The sequence below is a fragment of the Phyllostomus discolor genome, chromosome X (genome assembly GCF_004126475.2).
Source record: "Phyllostomus discolor isolate MPI-MPIP mPhyDis1 chromosome X, mPhyDis1.pri.v3, whole genome shotgun sequence".
Lineage (NCBI taxonomy): Eukaryota > Metazoa > Chordata > Mammalia > Chiroptera > Phyllostomidae > Phyllostomus > Phyllostomus discolor.
In genome coordinates, this window is record NC_050198.1 from 94,645,498 (window position 1) to 94,670,491 (window position 24,994).

Sequence of the window (24,994 nt, forward strand, 5' to 3'; positions counted from 1 at the left end):
CTGCAGCCAGGGTATGAGGTTGCCATCTGTGCGCATAAAGGAGCAATGGCTACCCAGAATCAAGACACACACAGGCTAAACAAAAGGGTAGAGAAGTGAGATCTGCTATAGCTGCCTTTTCTCTTTCAGATCCTGCATGTCTTTAAAACTCATCATTCCCTTGTTAAAGTGCTCAGAATGAGTAGGTCAAGAAGAAACACAATTGGGGAGAGGGTGTCAATTTAAAAGAAGGCATCTCTCCTAGTGGCATAGCCTTATCACACTTTCCATTGAGTTAAGAGTTTCACAGCCTGGCTAGTGTTCAGAGATCTAAGTTACAGAGGGAGAAAGGGAAGCAGAGAGAGAAGAGAAATCTTTCCCTGACAGCATGGAAGAGACCACTGAAGTAGTTAAAAGTCACAACAGTGTCTTAATTAGCTTTTCCACAATTTTGGACCCAGGCTGTATGTCTCTGGAGACCAAATGGAAGCTATTTTGTGCTCTTGCCAATATTTAGTGAAGATAGTTTTTCCTTTTTTTCTTACAAAAAATTAAAATGAAATTTCAAAACCATAGCTGTGTCGGCAGCAGAGCAGGCCTTACATAACCACAAGCAGTTATGAGGAATGAGATGATTTCTGCTGCTCCAGGGCTCAGAGCGTTTTACACATAATTACTGCTGTTTCCTCTTCTGATTAATGCCTGAATCTGGAGAACAGCTTTCTTCCTCCAATCAGGAAAAAGTCAAGGATGTCCTCTCTTACCACTTCTATTCAACGTTGTACTAGAAGTTCTAACCAGACCATTAAGGCAAAAAATCAAACAAAACAAACAAACAAACAAACAAACAAACAAAAATACCACTGAAATAGGAAAGGAATAAATAAAACTATTTCTATTCACAGATGACATGATCTTATATATACAAAATTCTTTTAAAAATCAATTAAGGGTAACAAACGAATTTACCAAAGTTGCAGGGTACAAGATCAACATACCAAAATCAGTTGCATTTCTATATATCAACAATGAAAAATGCAAGAATAAAGTTAAGAAAACAATTTCATGTATCAAAATGAATAGCATCAAAAAGAATAAAATACTCAGGGATAGATTTAACCAAGTACGTGCAAGAATTATACACTGAAAATTATGAAACACTGAGGAAATAAATTAAAGAAGGCCAAATAAATGAAAATACATTCTCTGTTTATAGACTGAAAAACTTAATATTAAGACATCAATACTACCCAATGTAATCTACAAATTCAATGCAATTCATATCAATGGCCTTCTTATGACTAAGTGGAAGAGCTAATTCTAAAACCTATACAGACTTCCAAGGGACCCCAAATATCCAAATCACTCTTGACAAAGAACAGCAAAGTTGAAGGACTCACACTTCTGGATTTCTAATCATACTAAAGTAATCAAAACCATCTGGTACTGGCACAAAGATAGACACATAGACAAGTGGAACAGAATTGAGATTCTAGTAATAAACCCATACATCTATGGACAACTGATTTTTGACAAGGGTACTGATACCACTCAATGGAAAAAGAATAGTCTTTTTAACAAATGGTGCTGGAACCTACAAAAATTAATGAAAACTTATTAAAGACCAAAATATATGAGCTAAAATTATAAAGATTTACCCCTATGTTTTCTTAGAAGAAATGAAATGAAATTTCAAATTTCTTAGAAAAAAACATAGATGTAAATATTGATGATCATACATTTGGCAATAGATTCTTGAATATGACATCAAAAGCAAAAGCAACAAAAGCAATAATAGATAAATGGGACTTCATTAAAATTTAAAACTTGATGCATCAAACGACACTATGAGGAGAGTGCAAGGACAACTCACAGAATGAGGGAAAATATTTGCAAATCCTGTCTAGTAAGGGTCTAGTATCCAGAATACATAAAGAATGATTACAACTCAACAATAAAAACAAAAGAAATCACCCAATTATCAATATAACGGGCAAAGGATTTGAATAGATATTTCTCCAAATAAAATATACAGCCAACGAACATATGAAAAGATGCTAGACATCATGACTCAATAGGGACATAGAAATCAAAAGTACAATAAGATATCACTTCATGCCCACTGGGATGGCTATAATAAAAAGGACACTCAATTAACAAGTGTTGATATGGATGTGGAGAGAAGGTGCAACCACTTTGTAAAACAGTTTGGCAGTTCCTCAACAGGTTAGATACACAGTTACCATATGACTCAGAAGTTCCACTCCTAGGCTCCAAGAGAATTGACAACATATATCCACACAAAAACTTACCATTCAAGGTTTATCAACTGATGAATGGATAAACAAAATGTGGCATATCCATGCAAGTATCTTTTGGCAAAAATAAAGGAATGAGAAATACTAATACATCCTACAATATAGATGAATCTCAAAAACCTTATGCTAAATGCAAGAAGTCATTTACTAAAGAAGGCTCATTAAATAATATTTATTTGAAATGTCCGGAATAGGCAAATCCATAGAAGCAGATAGTAGATTAATTGTTGCCTAGCACTGGAGAGTGGAGGAGTAGGGGAGGGCAAGGGATTGGGATAATGGCTTAAAAGTTACAATATTTATTTGATGGGTTATAAAATATTCTAAAACTGATAGTGATGATGATTGTACAAATCTTTAAATATAGTAAAAACCTTTGAATTGTACACTTTAAATGGGAGAATTTTATGGTACATAAATTCAGGCCAATTAAAGCTGTCAAAAACACTTAAAACCAACCTACATTTTGGGTATTTTATTTTATTTTACTTTATTTTATTTTACTTTATTTTATTTTTACTTATTTTTTATTTTAATTGTTTTTGCAGTACAATTTTCTATCTCTTACTCCCATCCCAACCCACCCACTCAGCCCTCCCTTCCTCCCTCTCATTTCCACCCACCCCTATTTTTTATCCATGTGCCCTTTATACTTCTTCCTATAAATCCTTTCCCTTTTCCCCTGAAATTCCCCTGAAATTCCCTCTCCTCTCCCCTCTGGTCACTGTCAGCCTGTCCTCTATTTCAGTGTCTTTGGTTATATTTTGCTTGTTTCTTTGTTTTGTTCTTTAGGTTCCTGTTAAAGGTGAGATCATATGGTATTTGTCTTTCACCGCCTGGCTTATTTCGCTTAGCATAATGCTTTCCAGTTGCATCCATGCTCTTGCAAAGGGTAGGGGCTCCTTTCTTTCTGCTGCATAGAATTTCATTGTGTAAATGTACCATAGTTTTTTTATCCATTCATTCACTGATGGGCATCTAGGTTGTTTCCAACAGTTGGCTATTGTAAATTGTGCTGTTATGAACATTGGGGTGCAAAGGTTCTTTTGGATTGGTGTTTTAGGGTTCTTAGGATATAGTCCCAGCAGTGGAATTGCTGAGTCAAAAGGCAGATCCATTTTCAGATTTTTGAGAAAATTCCATACTGTTTTCCATAGTGGTGGTACCAGTCTGAAATCCCACCAACAGTGCACTAGGGTCCCCTTTTCTCCACAACCTCTCCAATACTTGTTTGTTGCTTTGTTTATGCTGGCCATTCTCACTGGTGTGAAGTGGTATCTCATTGCAGTTTTAATTTGCATCTCTCTGATAGCTAGCGATATTGAGCATCTTTTCATGTGTCTCTGGAACCTCTGTATGTCCTCCTTGGAGAAGTATCTGTTCAAGTCTTTTGCCCATTTTTTAATTGAGTTGCTTGTCTTCTTAAAATGGAGTCATGTAAGTTCTTTATATATTTTGGAGATTAACCCTTTGTCTGAGGTATCATTGGCAAATATGTTTTCCCATACAGTTGGTTCTCTTTTTATTTTAATACTGTTTTCTTTAGCTGTGCAGAAGCTTTTTATTTTGATGAGATCCCATTTGTTTATTCTTTCCTTTATGTCCTTTGCTCTGGGGGACATATCAGTAAAAAAGTTTCTGTGTGAAGTATCTGAGATTTTCCTGCCTATGTTCTCCTCTAGGACTTTAATAGTAACATGGCTTATATTTAAGTCTTTTATCCACCTTGAATTTATTTTTGTGTATGAAGTAAGTTGGTGCTTGAGTTTCATTTTTTTTTTGCATGTAGCTGTCCAGTTCTCCCAACACCATTTGTTGAAGAGACTGTTTTTACTCCATTTTATGTTGCTGCCCCCTTTGTCAAATATAAATCGGCTGTAGAGACTTGGGCTTATTTCTGGGCTCTCTATTCTGTTCCATTGGTCCATATGTATGTTCTTATGCCAGTACCAGGCTGTTTTGATTACAGTGGCCTTGCAATATAGTTTGATATCAGGTATTGTGATCCCTCCTACTTTGTTCTTCTTTCTCCAGATTGCTGAGGCTACTCAGGGACATTTTTTATTCCATGTAAATTTCTGAAATATTTGTTCTAAATCTGTGAAATATGTCATTGGTATTTTAATAGGGATTGCATTGAATCTATAGATTGCTTTGGGTAGTGTGGACATTTTAATGATGTTAATTCTTCCGATCTATGAACACAGTATTTGCTTCCATTTATTTGTACTTTCCTCAATTTCTTCCTTCAGTGTTCTGTAGTTTTCCGAGTACAGGTCTTTTACCTCCTTGGTTAAGTTTATTCCTTGGTACTTTACTTTTCTTGTTGTTACAATAAATGGATTTTTCCCTAGTTTCTAATTATGATATTTCATTGTTGGTGTACAAAAAAGCCTTCAATTTCTGAATATTCACTTTGTAACCTGCTATTTTGCCAAATTTACTTATTAGGTCAAGTAGTTTTTTGGTGGAGCTTATAGGGTTTTCTATGTACACTATCATGTCATCTGCAAATAATTACAGTTTTATTTCTTCCTTTCCAATTTGGATGCCTTTTATTTGTTTTCTTGTCTGATCACTGTGGCTAGAACTTCAAATACTATGTTGAATAAAAGTGGTAAAAGTGGACATCCTTGTCTTGTTCCTGATCTTACTGGGAAAGCTTTTAGCTTTTGCCCATTGAGTATGATGGTAGCTGTATGTTTCTTGTACACGGCCTTCAATTTGTTGAGGAATGCTCCCTCTATTCCACTTTGCTGAGTGTTTTTATCATGAATGTGTGCTGTGCGTTATCATATGCTTTTAAGCATCAATTGATATGATTGTGTGATTTTTGCCTTTCATTTCATTTGTGTGGTGTATTATATTTATTGATTTTTGAATATTATACCATCCTTGCATCCCTGGGATGAATCCCACATGATCTTGGTGAATCATCTTTTAATGTATTGTTGGATGCAGTTTGCCAATATTTTGTTGAGGATTTTAGCATCTATGTTCATCAGCAATATTGGCATATAGTTTTCTTCCTTTGTTGTGTCTTTATCTGGTTTTGGAATTAGGATAATACTGGCTTCATAAAAAGAGTTTGGGAGCCTTCCCTCTTCTTGAATTTTTGGAATAGTTTGAGAAGGATGAAAGTTAGCTCTTCCCTAAATGTTTGATAAAATTCACCTGCGAAGCTGTCCAGTCCAAGGCTTTTGTGTGCTGGGAGTTTTTTGATTGTTGCTTCAATTTCACTAGCTGTTATCAGTCTATTCAGGCTTTCTGCTTCTTCTGGATTCTGTTTAGGAAGATTATAGGTTTCTAGAAATATGTTCATTTTGCCTAGTTTGTCACATTTCTTGGCGTATCGTTGTTCATAGTAATTTCTTACAATCCTTTGTATTTTGATGACATCAGTTGTAATTTCTCCTCTTTCATTTCTTATTTTATTATTTGGGTCCTCACTCTTTTTTTCTTGATGAGTCTGGTTAAAGGCTTGTCAATTTTGTTTATCTTTTCAAAGAACAAGCTCCTGAATTTACTGATCCTTTGAATTGTTCTCTTAGTCTCTATGTCATTTAATTCTGCTCTGATCTTAATTATTTTCCCTCCATTTACTCCCTCTAGGCTTTGTTTGTTGTTGTTCCTCCAGTTCTTGTAGCTATAGGGTTAGGTTTTTTATTTGAAATGTTTCTATCTTTTTTAGGTAGGCCTGTATTGCTATGATCTTCCCTCTGAGGACTGCCTTCATGGTGTCCCATAGATTTTGGGCTGTTGTGTTCATTTTCATTTGTTTCCAGGAACTTTTTTATTTCTTCCTGGATCTCATTGTTAACCCATTCATTATTTTATTGCATATAATTCAGTCTCCATGAATTTAATGTTTTTGAGTTTTCTTCTTGAGGTTGGTTTCTAGTTTCATGCCATTGTGATCTGAGAAGATGCTTGATATGATTTCAATTTTCTTGAATTTGTTGAGGCTTGCCTTATGTCCTATCATGTGGTCTATCTTTGAAAATATTCCATGTGTATTGGAAAAGAATGTATATTTTGCTTATTTGGAGTGAAAGTTTCTGTATATATCAATTAAGTCCATTTGATTTAGAGTATTGTTCAATGTCACAATATTCTTGCTGATTCTTTGCTTGGAAGATCTATCCATTGTTAACAATGGGTTGTTAAAATTCCCTACTATGAGTGTGTTGTTGTAGACATCTTTCTTGAAGTCCTCCAAGATTTTCCTTATGTATTTGGGAGTTCCTATGTTGGGTGCATAATGTTTATAAAGGTTATATTTTCTTGATGAATTATTCCTTTAAATATTATGTAGTGCCCTTCTTTGTCTCTTTTTATGGCCTTTGTTTTGAAATTTGTTTTGTCTGACATAAGTATTGCTACCCCAGCTTTTTTTCATGTCTGTTTGCTTGAAATATTTGTTTCCAGCCCTTCAGTTTCAGTCTGTGTAGGTCTTTAGTTCTGAGGTGGATCTCTTGTAGGCAGCGTATGCAGGTTATGTTTTCTTATCCATTCAGCTACCCTATGTCTTTTGATTGGATCATTTAATCCATTAAGGTTATTATTGATAGGTACTTATTCATTGCCATTTTTTCCCTTTGTACCTGTGTTCCTCTCTCTCTCTTTCTTTCTTCATCTTTTTAAAGCAGTCCCTTTAGTATTTCTTGCAATGCTCGTTTGGTGGAGATGTACTCTTTTAGCCTTTTTTTTTTTTTGTCTGGGAAATTCCTTATTTAGCCTTCCATTTTAAATGAGAGCCTGCTGGGTAAAGTAGTCTTGGTTGCAAGCCTTTGCTTTTCATTACTTGGAATATTTCTTGCCATTCTCTTCTGGCTTATAGTGTTTTTATTGAGTAATCAGCTGATAGCCTTATCGGAGTTCCCTTGTATATTTTTAGTTGTTTGTCCCCTTTGCTACCTTTAAGAGTCTCTCTTTGTCTTTAAATTTTGCCATTTTAATTATGATGTGTCTTGGAATGGGCCTCTTTGGGTTTATCTTTTAAAAAAGATTATTTTATTTTTAAACAGAGGGGAAGGGAGGGAGACAAGAGAAGGAGAGAAACATGAATGTGTGGTTGTCTGTCATGCTCCTCCTACTGGGGACCTGGCCCTCAACCAAAGCATGTGCCCTGACTAGGAATTAAACCAGCAACCTTTTGGTTCACAGACCAGTGCTCAATCTACTGAGCCACATCAGCCAGGGCCTCTTTGGATTCATCTTGATTGGGACTCTCTGTGCTTCCTGGACTTGTGTGACTTTTTCTCTCATCAAGTAAAGAAAGTTTTCTGTCATTACTTTTTCAAACAGGTTTTCTACTCCTTGCTTCTCTTCTTCTCCTTCTGGTATCCCTATGATACAAATATTATTGTTTCATATTGTGCAGTTCCCTTAAACCCTCTTCATTCTTTTTGAGTCTTTTTTCATTTTGTTGCTCTGTCTGGGAATTTTTTTCTACCTTGTCCTCCAGCTCACTGATTTGACCCTTTGTTTCATCTAGCCTGCTCTTAATTCATTCTACTGTGTTCTCCACTTCAGATATTTCCTTCTGGCCCTTATTGATAGTTTCTATGTCCTTTTTCATGCTGGTGTAGTTTGCAGGAAGTTCCTTATACTTTCCTGGAGTTCTCTGTAATTCTCACTGAGCTCCTTGAGCATCCTTATAAACATTATTTTTAACTCAATGTCTGATAGTTTGCTTGCCTCTATTTCATGTGGTAGTCCTTCTGGGGATTCCTCCTTTCCTTCTGATTGGGGATTGGTTATTTGTCTCCTCATTTGAAGTGACTCTTTTTGTTTGTTTCTGTTTCTTAGATTGATCTGCTTTAGTCAAGGCAGATCAAACCCTGTCTTTGTGGGGTAAACTTCTGTGGTAGGAGACCCATGGGACTCAGTGGTGCAGAGGATAGAGAAAGAAGAAATACTGAGAGTGAAGAATGAAAACCAGGCTAAGACAGAGAAAAATTTAAATTTAAAATGAAGAAAGAAAGGGCAGGCGGAAGGAAAATGGAATAGGAGAGAGGAATGGCAAAATGTGAGATTTAAAATACAAAAATAGTGAAGATTTAGAAATAAAATTGAAGAAATGCAGCAAGAACCATCCTGTCTACAACCAATGAGTAAAGACTGATAAAGGTGGGGAAAGGATAAGGGTATTTTAAGAATGGAAAAAAAGAATATGAGATGAGGAAGAAATGAGAAGAAAAACTAATGAGAAGAAAAATGGTTTTGAGAGGCTGGAGGGGAAAGTAATAGTAAGAGTGTGGAACAGAAAAAAGTTGTAGCAAGAGAGAAAATAAGATTTAAAATGAAAATTAGAAGAAGAAAGAAAAGGTAAAATGGAGTAAGAGAAGGGAGGAGCAAAATATGAGATTTGAAATAAACTATAATATAAAAACTTGTGACTTAATAGGGACAACCTTAAAGGACAAGAAATGAATGTTAAAAAGCTATGCAGAGGTGAAAAATAATGCAAATCATGAAGAAGACTGTAGTGGAATTCATCTCAGTAGAATGTAGTGTTTAATACTGTCTTCTCTTTTTGGATCTGCCCTTGGTGATGTCAGATGGGGTCCCAGTCTGGCTCTAGGCAGCCTGTTTGAGACTATAAGCGATCCGCACTCTGCGGCGGCTGTCTCCTTCAGTTGTTAATCTATCAATCTGTAATCAGTAGTCAGGCTTAAGCACCACAGCGTGGGGCAGAGTAATTCCTCCAGGCAGAGCTACTACTTCCCCTCAGTCTGATACAATTCAGAGAGGAGTGCTCTGCCTGAGAAAAATGGTTCTTGCAGTGTGGGGGATAACTCAGCACAGGAACCCTGTTGGCTATTCTTTCAGGTTTTTCCCTGGAGCCACAGTCCAGAATCTCCTCAGCTGTCTCTAGTCCACTCTACCCTCCCTTTGTTGGAGCCAAGGATAAGGGGCCACAAACAAAATTTTGTGCCTTGGCCCTTTAAGAGGCCCTCTGTGTCTCCAGCCATCTCTCCCTAGCAGACAGAAACCCTGCAGCTTTTCACAGCTGGATGTTATCTGGGTTCCTTCTGGCTCTGGTGCTGTAGGCTGGGGAGACTGTCTTGGGGTTTATACCCTGTATTTCTCAGGGGAAACCCCCTGGCCACTGAAATATCCCTCTGACACTTCAGCTGCTGCCCATGGGAGCCCAGCCAGCCATCTTGCATCTCTGCACTCCCTACCAGTCACATTGTAGTGAAGTGGTTTCTTCCATCTGTCCATGGATATAAAGTTTCTCTCCAGCTAGTGTTCAGCTAGTTATTCCAGACGATTTCTCTATAATTTAGTTGTAATTCCAGATTGGTCCTGGAGGACGTAAGTGTAGTTTCCACTTACTCCTCCGCCATCTTGGGTCTCCTTGGGTATAAATGTATTTCAAAAATATACTAGTTTTGACTCTTTTTCTTGTACAGGCAACAAATACTTTTGGATTAAATCTGTAAGGAAAAGCGGCCTGTCTCTTGGGGGCCACAGTTGGCCAACTTCTCAATCTTGAGGAAGTAATAGAGCTGTGGCTGGCTGACCATGGCTTGGTGGGCAGGAGAGAGCCCAGATGAACAGGGTGTCTATCTCCACTCTCTTCCTAATCCTTTGACACCTTCTAGACTCCTCTATTCTGGGATTGAAACCCTCACTTTTCTTTTCCATCCTCAATCAATTTATTCCCCACGAGGCACCTCCAGTCTTGTGGTTGCTCCAGTCTTGCATTTTCCCCTTCTTCCCCTGGATTTTGACATTTTGTAATTAATTTGTACCTTCCAGCCTTCAGATTCTCTGCAGTTGAGAGAGTCTGAAGTTAGGAAACCTGGGCTCAAATTGCACCATCCTAGTTGTGTACCCTTGACAGGTCACTTAACTCAGTTTCTTTTTTTTTTTTTAATTTTTTATTTCAATCATTGTTCAAGTACAGTTTTCTCAGTTTCTTCATCTGCAAAGTAAAAGTAACAATACCTACTTATAAGATTGTTTTGAAGATTCAATGAGATACTGTATATCAAAGTGTCTGCTGAATTGAATCCAACATCCTGTCCAATGTCAAGTGAAGCCATTCAGTTTACCAGTTAATAGCAACTAACTTCCTTTAGACAAAAATTAGGAAACAGGGAACAAGGGAGAGAGCAGCGAAAAGGCTATATTATATTTCCAGGCTCATGCTTATGGATAGCAACACCAGGAATGTTGCTATCGAACTCCTCACTGTGTACTTTGGGGACAGCCCTATAAATACTCTCATACAAAATAATTAGTCCTCCTCCTGCTCCCCCTCAGCCCCACTGCTGCTCAGCAATGGCCCATCTCAGCCACCTGAATGAAAGATGAAGCGAGCCAACAAGTGCTGTTCCCTGCATGGTGTTCTTCCAGAGTCAAAGACTTTTTTTTGGGGGGGGGGGGGTTGGACTGAAGGTTAACTTTTATTGTAGATATTGCCATGATCTTTTTTTCTTTTTAATCATTTTTAATTAATGTTTGAATACAGTTGTCTCCATTCTCCCACCACCACTTTCCCCCACCCGACAGAGTCAAGGACCTTTATTGTTTCATTGCAACTGCAATGAGGTGGAAAGGATGACTTTAGTGAGGAAACTACTACCAGGTCACCATGATTGGCCATCACTTCTGGTTTGGGCTAGGCATCCCATGTGGCTGGCATCAAGGACCTTGGCTAAATGCATTTGGCTACCTGGTGGCTCAAATCAAGGCACCATGGGAAGGAGCTTCTCAGCTACACTAAGGCTCCAGAATAATCAGTGACTTGCAGTTCTTTGTGCTCCCTGGGGATATCCTCAGGGAGCTTTCTGGCCCTAAGCCTGCTGCTGGGGCCTGAAATGCAGCTTACTCTTACTCCCTACCCCCCACTACATAAACATTCATGATCTACTATAGAAACCCTAGACCCTATTCAAAATCAGCTCTAATGTCACCTCAAGCAGGAAGTTTTCTCTGGAGCCCCTTCCCCCACCACTGCCAGATGTGAGCTTTCCTCCTCTGGATATCTTCACACTTCCTCTCCTAAGGCATTTATCACATTCTGTCATGTGTAACAGCTATTTATGTGTTTGTCTTATCCTTCCCTCTCTACTATAGCCAGGGACTGGGGCCAGTTCATCTCTACCCCCACATTGCCTGACACAAGTAAGAGCTCATTCATTCTGTCAGCAAATACTTACTGACCACCTACTCTTGGATACTTCCTGAGTACTCAGGAAGCAGACACTTTGGGACTGCACAGAACCCTGCTACCACATCTAAGTCCCCTTAGCTGACACTTGTCTCCAACATACTCCTTTCTCACCTTACCCTAGGACACAGTAAACAGGTAGGGGAAGGGGTTCTTTAAAAACTGGGGAGTTACAAAAGATGTAGCTATTAGGAATGTGTGCTTACTCTTAAATGCCTGTGTGCGGCTCAGCCCAGTGCTGCCTCAACCCCATCCTATACCAGGTCACCTTGGAGGTTTGTACCCCTTGGGTAAACCATGAGGCAGAGCGCCAGGTAGAATTCCTTCCTAATCCCAAACTTTGCACCCTTTCCCACTGACCCTGTGATCCCACCATGGGGGATTACTGAACATTTGCACATGGTCCCAGGAGACAGCATACAAATAATTACATGCCCTGAGAGTTTCTGCTTTCTGGAAACTTCCAGTCTAAGAAAATGTAAGCGTCCTATTCTATGGCCTGACTTTGTGGTTTGGCGGGGGGGGGGGGGTCGGGGAGCAGAGGAGCACACTGTTGTCACCTTAGTCCTATTAGAGGCTTGCAGAGGTAAGCTGAGGTTCTCACATCAAGTCAGGAGGAAAGCAGGACTAATTGTTAGATGCAAGGACCCTTACTCGTCCCAGCAACTGGGAAAGAACTAAACCTGAATTCTTGGATATATTGTCTTTGAATTGAGTGTGGGCCAGTGTCCTGACCATAGGATTATAGAATTAAGAATCATGGTTGGATCTGCATCCCAGGTAAGCTATTTATTAACTGTGGGCAAATCATCTCTCCTTTCTTAGCCTCACTTTCCTCATCTATAAAATGGAATTAATAAACCACTCAGAACCCTTGACACTTCACTCATCAGCCAAGACCCTATCAGAATGAAATTCAGGGCATGAGAAAACAGAGAAGATAGATTATATATACTTTTTATAATTCTTTAAAAAATTGTTGTTTATTTAGGAAAGGTTGTCATAGAGAGGTCCTGTTATCCAGGCTGACAGGAACCATATAGATCTTCTTGTCCAACTGTCTCATTTGATTGATGGAAAACCCGCGGCCCAGAGAGGGTGAGGTCTGCCTCAGGTCACCTAAACAATATAGTGCCAGGGAATGTCCCTATAACAAAGGACCACTAAAGCTGGCTTTCACAAGAATTGACTGTTGGGGCTCTGCTGGCCCTAGTACACGAAATCCAAGGTCACTGATCCTGAGAATTTTCTAATCTAAAAAGAGCCCATCACCAATAAACCCATGTTCTTTCCTTTGGTTTAGGCTATGAAGAAATGTTAAAGGTGACTAATAAGGAAATTTCAGGGACAATGAGAATATTCATTATCTTAATTGTGGCAACGATTTTATAGCTGCAAGCATATATCAAAACTATCAATCAACCTGTACATTTTAAATATCCATAAGTTACTGGAAGACAAATGTTTACCTCAAAAACACTGTAAATAAAATAGTAGAGAGACCCAAATGTTGAGTTGAGTAAGAGCTTAAGAGGGTCTGAATATTGCTAATGTGGCCTCCAAGTAGTTTTGTTGTTCAAGATCAACATTTCTTCTGCTGGGCTTCATGGAGGCACCACAAGCAGCTTTCTTCAAAGTTGTTATATCTGTCCTCACCCACACCCACCCAGAGCCCAGAGGCTCCTTTTGGCCATTCAGCTGGTACAGGCCAGAGATAGATGCAGGACTAGCTTTTTTGACTTCTTCCTCCCTAAGGATTCGTGGGAAGCCTGTAGCCTGAATGAAAACTCAAAAAGTTTACGTGGCAGTGAAACTGTTTAATTTAACTCATTCAAAAGATTTCCATTTACCCCTACCCCCTTGTCATTTTCCCTTGCCTCACAGCAGGGACACATATGTACTACCTGACAGTTGTTTCCAAGTCACAGAACTGACTTTTCTTTTTTTGCCTCCCCAAGTCAACAAACAGTTTTTTCAGAATTTACTTTGTGCAAAGCTATGCCCTATAGGAAACAAGGATGCATAAGCCTACTCTGTACCTCCACATAAACGCTCGACCTTGTACACAAATAACTCTCATGCTGGACAAAAAGCGATGCATGTCATGAAGAATTCCCAAGTGCTGTAGTACTGCAAAAAGAGTGCTTGCTTTCACCCAGGGCATTAGGGGAGCCTTCATGGGGGGATGGCCCATAGAGCTGAGCCCCAATGGGTGGGTCATTGTCCCTTAACAATAAGAAATGGCATTTGAGTCCCGGCTGGTGTGACTCAGTAGACTGAGTGCCGGCCTGTGAACCCAAGGGCTGCTGGTTTGATTTCCGGTCAGGGCACATGCCTGGGTTGTGGGCCAGGTCCCCAGGGGGGCACAGGAGAGGCAACTGCACATTGATGTTTCTCTCCCTCTCTTTCTCCCTCCCTTCCTCTCTCTCTAAAAATAAGTAAATAAAATCTTTTTAAAACTATAAAAAAAGAAATGGCATTTGAGTGGTGTTTTGCATTTTATGAAAGTGTTTTCATATCATGCTGTCTTATCATTACAACAATTTTAAAATGTAACTGGGTTGTTATCATTAGCCTCGTTTTAGAGAGAAGTAAACTGAAGCTCACAGAAGATAAGTTTGGTAGGTATGCCATCCAACCTATGGTTTTAAAGTTTAACTCCTCTTATTACTTCATAAAGCTGCTTAATAGGCAGAGGTGCAAGGAGGCCAGAAATCCAGGAGGGCCATGGTGGGTATTTCAGCCAGCAGAAAAACAAGGATTGTGTAAGGAAGCAGTGAATTGCAGACTGGGAAGGCTGCTTGGGACCCATTATTGTGTGAACCCTGAGGAGGAAGACACCTAACTAAGGAGGACTGCTGGTGGCTAACTGGGCTCAAATGTTTAAAAAACAGCTTCGCATCCATTTCTGCAGAAGGACCTCTCACACAAACTGCACTTCAGGGACAAGCCTGCACTGACCCACCTGCCTCAGCGCTGAACTGCTTACGTGCTCTGTGTTCCTGTCATCTGAGCCAACTCTTGTAAAGAAGTTCCCTGGAGTCCTATTTCAACCAATAAGACTGAGGCTTTCCCCATCCAATCAGAGCTACCAAGCTCTGAACAACCAGAGTGGTTCTATTCTGACCAGTCAGAACAGTGCCTTTTGTACCAATTAAATGGTGAGAATTTGGAGTCCTCATTTGCATGAGGACAGACCAATCAAGGACTAGCAGTGGGGACTCCTGTCTATGTAAGCCAGTTTACCTCTGGCTCTGAAAGTGCACTTTCCCTTTCCACCAACTGAAGACTGTGTTCTCCTGGTTGAGCTGAAACACCAAAGATGTCCTTCCAGAGCAGAGTGGAGCAGACTAGTGCAGTGCAAAGCAGACCATTGAGGAACACAGTAAAGTTTTCTACCCAGAGAGGGGCCTGGCTCCAGGGCTGTCTGGTTTCAAGGCTGTCTGGCTCCAGGGATGTCTGGCCCCAGGGCTGCCTCATAACCATTCTGTTTTCACAGCCTTGCTGTATCACCATTGAGCTGTTTTGCACTGAATAAAGCTCCCTTCTTCACCACACCCCAAAATGGGGATTCATGTTGGTGTTGAATTGATGCCAATGACCATTGGTTGACAGTTGGTAGCTTTAAATGCCAAGCTAATGGTCTGTATATTTATCCCCTATGTCTTATAAGACTAAGTATAGATGTTAACTAGACTTATTGCATTGATCATTTTGCAATTTATACAAATACCAGGCCATTAGGTTGTATACCTGAAATTAATATGTTATATGCCAATTATATCTCAATAAAAAGAGAATAGGTTTAAAATTAGTGCTTGGAAGGAGGGTGGAAACTAAACTAGTGATGTATTTAAGGAGCTACCTTTGCTTTGCTTTTAGGGGTCCAACAACACAAACAAACAACATTAGGGTGACCCCAGTCCCCCCCTTCAGCCATGAGTAGAGAAGACACATGGAGATACTTATCCAGGTTAAATAACAAAAGCCATTTCCTTCTGAGCAGCTTGCCTCTTAGCTCCCATGGAGAAGGCAGTGGGGTCAGGGAGCAGAAGGAAATGAAAGAGGGTAGGAAGATAAAGGGATGGCCAGGAAGGGAAGTCAGGCTCCAGGCCACATCCTGACAGACAGCCAGGCCCGGACTGAGGCTCTCTTGAGATGCTCTGGCCAGTTTCCTACTAGGACAAATTCAACTTTAATTAATCTGTTTCCCCTCCAGCTCATTGTTGTTGCAGGCAAAAAAGAAGGGCCTGAAAGCACTTGTGTTCAGACCTTTAGCTAATCATTCAGACAGCAAGCACTGCACTGGGCAAGAAATGGCAGGCTCCCATTGAGGCAGTGGAAAGCGTATGTGAGTCAGGGAACCTAGGGCAAGTTACTGAGCTTCTCTGAGCCTCAGTTTCCTCAAGTGTCAAATGATACCTGCAGGGCTCATGGGAGAATTCGAAGAGCTCAATCGGATGGAGGCCTCGTGTAGCCTCTGGCTCCCAGTAGGGGCTCAATAAGTGCCAGCTTCTCCAATTCCTTTCCACTGCACCTAGAACAGCCACCAGGGAATTTCCACAACACAATGGAGCAAGGAGTCATCTCACAAACAGAAGTAGATGAACCCAGTGTCAATTTCTTTAGGCCAAAGTTTATGAATGCATTTCATGTAATGTTTTGGGAGGATAAGGACTGGGAGAGTGTGAAGTAAAAGGAGAAAAGATTTGAAAAAATCCTCTTTCTGGAGGGTCCAGGCAGGGGTTGGAAGGTAAACTACTGAGTGGAAGAGATTCTGCTAAAGCAGAGTAATTTGAGGTTTAGTCACTACTACTTCTGCCTTGAAATTCAGCAAGAAAAGTATTAGAGGAAGCTAATGAGGAAATAAAATATAGTCAGTGGCCTGGTTACCTGTGCTCACAGGGGAGACTATTAGTAAATGTAATAGATTAGTAAATGTATTCTAGCTTTCCTTGCTCCACCAGAAATCCAGAACACAGGAAGGTCCCTGAAACTAAATGATGACAATTCTTGCAACACAACTCTCCTGGCAACTTTCTGCTTATGGGACTCTTCTTACAGAGGCAGGTCACTCTAAGGTGATATGTCCCAATCTCCAGTCACCTATGGACCACCTTCCTGATTTTTAACATATCCACTATTGACTCCGAGATGAATATACCTGCCAAAAAGCACTCTTCATGGTTAATTGGGCTCAAATTCATAACCAGAATCTAGCATTCATTGTTTGCAGTGGTCTCTCATGCACACTGCATACTAGAGAAAAGCTACACGCTGAGCTGTCAGCCTGTACATTGTGCACCTACTGCCTGAGTCAAACCCTTATAAGAGAGCTCCTAGGATCATATTTCAACCAATAGGATTGAGTCTTTCCCTGTTTGATCAGAGCTGTATAGCTATAGCCTCATTTGCATCTTCATCAACCAGTCAGGACAGTGCTTTTGGGACCAATCAAATTGCTCTCATCATTAAATGCATGAGGACAGACCACTCAGGGATCAAGGGCAGGTACTCTTCTCTATAAAAGCCAAACTGCCCTTTGTCTCTGTAGATCACACTTTCAGTTTCCATTGAAGATCACACCTCCTTGGCTGGGGCCACAACATCAGGATGAGAATACACAGCCACCTCACCCAAGCTGTTTCACAGCCATACTGCATCACAATTGAACCGTTTGCACTGAATAAAGTTTCTCTCCCCCTTCACTGTACCCCAGATTGAGAACTCTTGTTAGAGTTGAATTGGCAATGATGAGCTTCAGTTGATACTGCATACCACCTAAACTATTTCTTCATTAATATTTTCCTTTAAATTTCTCACTCTTTCACTTAAAGAAACTGTATCACTCATGTAAATGGAAAATCGCTACTATGTGACTTCAAGAAACCATAAAACAAATGCATTGCTATTAAAATAAAAATATTCACTTATGTTCCATATAAAAGCAGGAGATATACTCCCAGCCCCAGAAGAACATGGGTCCACTTTGGGAAGCTGGCTCTAGATAAGATCATTGACTTAAGGATGAAGCCTGTGCTGAGACAGACACAGCGGCAAAGCTCCTGCTCAAACAGGAAACCAGGCTGGGGTGAAAGGGCTCTGATGAACAGCTGGCTTGGTACATGGTCTCTTTACATCTTGCCCTGGAATCTCCTCCCAGGTTAAGGAAATTCAGATGGCACCCACTCCAACAAGTAGGCAGGCAGCTCAGCTAAAAGGCAGACAAGTGAGCGAGCAGCCACAAAGTCCTGGCTCTTGGTCTTTCAGATTGCAATCACTATTGGATCCAAAACCTGCATTCAGGAAACTCATCTATTTAATATGTTAATTGTATTTTTTGCAATGATTTCTTCCTTCCTCTCCTGTATTATTTTATAAATTTCCCCTTGACAAAGACAGATATCTTAGGAGTATGAAGAAACGGATGTGTGCCTGGTTCCCAGGTAGGTAACAAACAACAGGCCTCAGGCCACCTGGGGTTGTGTGGACAATGGAGTCAGTGGGAGGACTCCAAGAAGAATATGAAACTGAATAAATGTGTCCCTTCTCCACCTGGAAACCCTCCTATCATTCTTGCCTGCTAAGAGCTGGGTGGAGGGCTTCCTTTCTGTTCTTACTTTTGTTTTTCATGAGAGTCACCAGCTCTTTACACTCAGAGATCAGTAGCAAAGGAAATTTCTGGATGACATGTTTAGTGTTCAATTCAGGCATTTTGTTAAGCTTTCATAGATCCATTTTCTATTCCTCATCTTACACTAATGGAAAATGGGCAGGTTCCTAAGAAAACAGAAAACTGCTTGATTAACAAACAAAAACAGACTTTTTGGCATGGAGAGAGGCATATATTTATCTACTTCTTTTTTTTTTTTTTACCAGAAAATGGGTTCAAAAATTCTGCCATCTCTTGCTGTTTCCCTTCCTCTCCATTCCCAGAGTCTTTTTTTCTCCAGGATAGCTGATTGACTGTCACAGTATGGTGTGACTATATGGCTCAGATGACAAAAAAAAAGAGAGAGAGAGAATCCAAAAAATCCTAGGGCTTAGGGAAGGCTCGGTCTACATGCATGGGCAGAGAGTGGAAAAGATGGCAGTACTGATGGGCTGTAGGATTGCAGCCTTTAAAGTGTGTGGAGAATCCAGAGGAAACTGACTATCCAACAAAGACTTAAGCGCAGGTAATTCTAATCTATAAAACAACGGGAATTTCCAACTTCCAAGAAGGCCTGGAAAACAAGGTGAAGTGTGTACCCTCATCGGCAGGACACAAACTTAACTGTCCAGCACATGAAAAGAGGCTCAATTAATCATTAGGGAAATGCAACTCAAAACCACAATGAAGGACTTCCAGCCAAGATGGAGGTGTAAGTAGACACACTGTGCCTCCTCAAACAACCAAAATAAGCACAACAAGAATTTAGAAAAAAAAAAAAAAAACAGTACTGACAGAAAATTGAACTGTATGGAAGTCCAACAACCAAGGAGTTAAAATAAACACATTCATCTAGACCGGTAGGAGGGGTGGAGTGGGGCGGCCAGATGGAGAGGGGTCGTGGCAAAAAAAGTGGTGGCTGGCGGACCCCGGGTGCACAGGTGGCAGCTGGCAGACCCAGCGAGGCAGCGGATGGTGGAAGGGCACTACGTGCAAGGCAGCTGGTGGACTGGGCAGTCCCACATTCACACGCAGATAAACCAGACAAAACTGGGGAGTGAGACAGACCAAGCAACCCAAGGCTCCAACTGGGGGAAATCAAGCCTCAAAACACCAATTGAAAACACCTGTGGGGGTTGAGGAACCAGCAGGAGAAACTTCCGGCCTCACAGGACAGTTTGTTGGAAAGACCCACAGGGTCCTAGAGCATACACAAGCCTACCCACATGGAACGCAGCACCAGAAGGCCCAGTTTGCTTGTGGAAAGTGGCGGAAGTGACTGAAATCTGGCAGAGAGTGGAGCAAACGCCATTGTTCCCTCTCTGACCCCTGCCCCACATATAGTGTCACAACCAGGCAACTGGGTGGACCAGCTCTGGTGAACACCTAAGGCTCTACCCCTCACTATGTAATGGGCACATCAAGACAAAAAAATGGCTCAAAGGAAAGAACAGATCAAAGCTTCAGAACAAATAAAACTAAGGACAAAGAGATAGCCAACCTATCAGATGCACAGTTCAAAGCACTGGTGATCAGGATGCTCACAGAATTGGTTGAATTTGGTCGCAAATTAGATGGAAAAATGAAGGCTGTGCTAAGTGAAATAAAGGAAAATGTACAGGGAACCAACAGTGATGGGAAGGAAACTGGGACTCAAATCAATGGAGTTGACCAGAAGGAAGAAAGGAACAATCAAACAGAAAAGAATGAAGAAACTAGAATTAAAAAGAGTGAGGAGAGGCCTAGGAACCTCCAGGACATCTTTAAACGTTCCAACATCTGAATTATAGGGGTACCAGAAGGAGAAGAGGAAGAGCAACAAGTGGAAAAGATATTTGAACAAATAATAATGGAAAACTTTCCCAGTCTGGCAAAGGAAATAGACTTCCAGGAAGTCCAGGGAGCTCAGAGAGTCCCAAAGAAGTTGGACCCAAGGAGGAACACACCAAGGCACATCATAATTACATTACCCAAGATTAAAATGAAGGACAGAATCCTAGAAGCAGCAAGAGTTAAGGAGACAGTAACCTACAAAGGAGTTTCCATCAGACTGTCAGCTGATTTCTCAAAAGAAACCTTATAGGAAAGAAGGGGCTGGAAAGAAGTATTCCAAGTCATGAAAGGCAAGGATCTACATCCAAGATTGCTCTATCCAGCAAAATTTCATTTAGAATGGAAGGGCAGATAAAGTGCTTCTCAGATAAGGTCAGGTTAAAGGAGTTCATCATCGCCAAGCCCTTATTTTATGAAATGTTAAAGGGACTTATCTAAGAAAAAGAAGATAAAAAAACATGTACAGTAAAATGACAGCAAACTCACAGTTATTAACAACCACACCTAAAACAAAAACAAAAACAGACTAAGCAAGCAACTAGAACAGGAACAGAACCACAGAAATGGAGATCACATGGAGAGTTAGCAACAGAGGAGTGGGAAAAGGAGGGAGGGAGGAAAGGTACGGAGAATAAGTGGCATAGATGGTAGGTAGAAAATAGACAGGGGGAGGGTAAGAATAGTATGGGAAATGTAGAAGCTAAAGAACTCATAAGTATGACACATGGACATGAACTAAAGGGGGGAATGTGGGTGGGAGAGGGTGGGCAGGGTGGAGTGGAGTGAAGGGGGGGAAATGGGACAACCGTAATACCATATTCAATTAACTATATTAAAAAAGAAAAACCACAATGAGGTGCCACTCCACACCCACTAGAATAAACATGACAGGCAATAACAAGTATTGATGAATATGTAGAGAAATTGAAACCCTGGTGGTACATTGCTGGTGGTAGTGTAAAATGGTGCTGTTACTGTAGAAAACAGTATAGCAGTTCCTCTAAAAATTATCCAAAAGAATTGAAAGCCAGAACTTGAACAGATATTTGCACACCCATGTTCATAGTAACATTATTCGTAACAGCCAAAAGGTGGAAGAAAACCAAATATCCACCAATGGATAAACAAAATGTGCTCTACACATACGAAGGAATATTATTCAGCCTTAAAATAGGAAATCCTGATACATGCTACAACATCGATGAACCTTGATGTCATTGCGCTAAGTGAAACAAACAGGTACAAATACAAATATTGTATAATTTCACTTATATAAGGTCCCTAGAATAGTCAGATTTATAGGGCCAGAAAGTATAATAGTGGTTTATAAGGGGTGGGGGATGGGGAAATGGAGCATTACTGTTTACTGAATGCAGTTGCAGTTCTAGAAGATGAAAGGTTCTAGAGATGGCTTCACAATACTGTGGCTATACTTAATGTCAGTGAACTGTACACTTATCAATGATTACAATGGTAAATTGTATGTTATCTATATTTTACCAATGTTAAAGGCAAATGAAGAGAAAGAACATGGAGTGATCTCGACCCACTAAGGCTCTCACCCCTGCTCATAACCCAGAGAGACATCTTGGGGTGGGGAGGATGAACCACTCTAGGGGCTCCTTGGAAAGAGGCTTGAAGCAAGGAAGAAAGCGAGGGCCCTCTGGGTGTCTTCTGGAATCAGGCAATATTGCACTAGACAGGGAAGTAGTAAGGAAAGGAAAAACAAGGAAACAGTAAGCCAAGAGGACTGCATGGGCAGGGCCAGTGAGGAGATACTGTGGGTGCTGCTTGTAGATGAGTACTTCTCCCCAGTGAGAAATTCCAAGGCTTCCAGAGGGCCTCCTCAGTTCAAGAAAACCCCAACAAGGAAGGAAACCATCCAACTCCATCAGTTTATTCCATGAATGGCTATTTAAGTGTAGGTTCTGTGCTGAAGACTGGTGGTGTCAAGAAGGTACCAGAGATGAAACGTGCTTTCAGAGAACTCACAGACTTGTAAGGGAGTCTGTCAGTCCAATGCACCACTGAATACAACCCAAGGGAGTAGGCACCAGAGGCCCTCAAACAAATCCAAGTAAACACTGTGGAACAGATAAGAAAGAGGCAGAAATTTTATCTGGCTGGAAGAGACTGAGAGGACCTCTGGAAGGAGGTAGCCTTTAAGTTGGCAATGAGAGGTGGGCAGAGAAGGACCTGTGCTTTTTTTCTGTTGCTTTGTTCTTCTTGAGAAATAAGCTCCTATTCTTATGCTCATAATTTACAATATCCCATACTGATTTCTTCAACCTATTTCTTGTGGCAGAGCTTTATGTTAGCTTTATGTCTAAAATCTTAGAACAAATTAATTTACATAGCCTGTCAATGCAAGTAATACTGGGACATGTGACTGAAGTGTGACCACAGAGAAATCAATTACTATATCAAACATTGATCGTGCAAATATATTTAGACACACAGAGTAGAAAATTGTCAACTTGAAAATGAAATTTTATACCACACCTGTGTCTGTGAGATGCTAAACACATCAATGCAAAATGAAAATTTTATCCACTATCTATGTAATTTTTCAACCCGATGCCAGGTACACAAGTATTTGGAAGTATATATATTCAGTTTAGGGGCAAAATACATGGCACTGAAATGTTGAGCATTATATAAAAGGTTAATTGTTGAAGTTTTTGAATACCAAGCTCAGGAGTTTGGATTCAACTCAAATGCCACCTTCAAAATGAGCACTGGATGATGTATTATAAAATTGTACACCTGAAACCTGCATAATTTTATTAACCAATGTCACCCCAATATAGTCTATAAAAAGAAAAGATAAATAAACAAATGAGCATTAACTCCTCTCCCCATCACAGCTGCCTAATATCAGGACATACCAGAAATCAGTAGGGTGTGGCTGATATCCATTCCACAGACATGGCTGCTTGACTCAGTGTACAGATGATAAACAGTTGTTCAAGCCAGGCCACAGGGATAGGGAGAGCTCAAAAACCACAGGAAATACACACCATGTCACAGGTGGGAGCAAAGCTGTAGCACACGTGCTCAGCAGGCCCTTAGGAAGCCTATGAGGCATGTGCCACTGCTGGACATTTGTAGTGACAGGAACCCCTAGGGGCATAAAGGGCACAAGGGTTTCTCCCCATGGCAGCCTCCCTGATGCTAACTCAAACTCCAGCTGAAACTGAAGGAGGGCAAGTCCAGCTCTCCTTCATTTTTTAAACCTCTCCATTTGCAGGCTCACTAACTCCTCTGTTTTTTTTTTTTTTTCCAGTCCCACTGCACCAGCAGGCAAATACCATGACAACCTGCCCTGCACAGGAAGCTGGGAATACTGAGTACTGTTGGCTGGGTTGGGTCAGACTGGGCATTGGGACTAGCAGATGCTGCAACTCCTTAGCCTCACCTTCATGCCTGCCCCCATGGGCTTCCTCTTCCTCTGGAATCTGTCCTTTGCTCCTGCCTGGGCCAACTGGGCAGCTGACAGGCACCTGGCATATACCCCTGGCTGAAAAAACTAGTGGTTGCAGATACTGGCCAAAGGATTCCAGGTGGAAAAAAATATGCTGATGGATTGAGCAGAGGTCTGGAGAAATCTAAGAAATGGATAATCCAGACTCACCACTTGGAATGCAAAAGCACGTGCTCAGGCAGCCAACTTTGCCCCTGTGGACCTGCCTGGCCCTCCCATTGCCTGGGGCCTCCTGCTGTTCGCCTGCAAGCAGTGGCGTGATGTGAAGAGGTCAGAGGTCACATAGCAGGCCATGAGGAAGTGCTCTGCCCCATCCCCACCCCCCAGGCCTACCATGTGGCATCCTAGGGAAAAGATCCATCCCTGCCCCCACCCCCGCTCCCCAAGTATGCAGAAGGGGGAGGGGGAATTTGAGTTTCTCATGAGCCTGTGTGTTCAAGCTGTGGGATCTTGGCCTTCCTGCCACGGAGCTGAATGACTCTTGGTTTCCTAAAACTTCTGGGGCAGCAGAAGGGGTAGAGAGTAAGCCATGTCAAAAGACAAGTTGGGGATTTGATGTAGAGTGTGACAGTGACTGAGCAGACTGCAAGGAGCAGCCACCATTGGGTTGGGGTGGCGAGCTCAGTTACTGCCTAAGGTAGTGGTCTGGAGTTTTTCAGCCTCATCTGTAAGCCAGGTGAGTCTGGGACAAAGCGACTCACCCTCCACCCCAACACCTCTGGCTAGGGCAGCTCAGAGGTATTAACCAGCTGGATGGTGCTCAAACTGTGCCAGTTCCCATCCTGGCCCAGATCTCCAGTCTGTCTGTGTTTCCCACCCTTCATCGCCTAACACAGTGCTATTCATATTTCCTAACTCTTCTCAGACCTCCTCTCCTCCAGGAAGCATATCTCCAAGCCCTTCTCAGGCAATCCTACCCTGAGGGCCTCTCCCTCAGCACCCGGTACTACCTCTGTCACAAGGGGCTCTGACAGAGCACTGCTAACATTTTATTTGGTAAAGTAAAGGCATTTTTTTAAAACTGTCATTTACTATGACCAAGATTTTATAAACAACAGGATGTCTTAACATCAAAAAGTTGAACGACAATTTCAGAATTTTAGAAACTGAATGCATTTGGCTTTATGAAAAAAAAAAAACCCCGATATCATCATTTTCTCATTTTTAACTCAGAAGACTGAAACACTGTGAAGGAGAAGCACTCATTTGCATTTGGGAACTATGGGCCTAAAGAACAGTTAGACAAATAAAAGCCTGTGTTGGAGTACCTGGGAGCTCTTCCCCCACACTTGGACTGCATGCTGAAGTTTTCCAAGCCACCTGTACATGCTCACAACACCTTGCCATGGGTTATTCCCATTTTACACATGAAGAAACTGAGGCTCAGAAGAAATTAAATTGCTTGCCCAAAGCCACACAGGTAGTGAAGACCCCCAAGTCCTTGTTCTCCTGGGCCATGCTGCCTCAACACGATGGTGTCTTCAATTCAATTCAAGAAGCATTTCTTGAGGAGGGGGCAAGATGGAGGTGTAGGCAGAAAT

The 24,994-nt window shown here is 41.1% G+C and overlaps 1 protein-coding gene across 1 annotated transcript in view; it reads right to left on the reverse strand.

Annotated features, from left to right (window-relative positions):
• NHSL2 (NHS like 2) overlaps window positions 1-24,994 on the reverse strand; it is a 234,318-nt gene that overhangs the window by 164,860 nt on the left and 44,464 nt on the right. The window lies entirely within an intron of this gene.